Here is a 280-nt window from a genome sequence, read left to right on the forward strand (position 1 = left end):
GCCCGTCCTGTGTACTTCCTGATGTCGCAGCTATTTTTCACAGCCTGGGCCGGCGGTGCAATGGATAACGCGTCTGACTACGGATTAGAAGATTGCAGGTTCGGCTCCTACCTGGCTCGAGCATTTTTGCAATCTTTGCATTCTGGCTTTGGATGCCACGGAAGCGAACATAGTTGGTCACATTCTCCAGTTACTAAGCTGGCAAGTGTCTTCTTAGCGCAGTAGGCAGCGTGTCAGTCTCATAATCTGAAGGTCCTGAGTTCGATCCTTAGAGAAGGCA

The 280-nt window shown here is 50.7% G+C and overlaps 1 non-coding gene across 1 annotated transcript; it reads left to right on the forward strand.

Annotated features, from left to right (window-relative positions):
• Nucleotides 1-207: 207 nt before the first annotated feature.
• On the forward strand, nucleotides 208-280 carry trnam-cau (transfer RNA methionine (anticodon CAU)). Its single transcript has one exon. It is a non-coding gene; the product is annotated as a tRNA-Met (tRNA).

The sequence above is a fragment of the Pristiophorus japonicus genome, chromosome 1, assembly GCF_044704955.1.
Source record: "Pristiophorus japonicus isolate sPriJap1 chromosome 1, sPriJap1.hap1, whole genome shotgun sequence".
In the NCBI taxonomy this organism is placed as follows: domain Eukaryota; kingdom Metazoa; phylum Chordata; class Chondrichthyes; family Pristiophoridae; genus Pristiophorus; species Pristiophorus japonicus.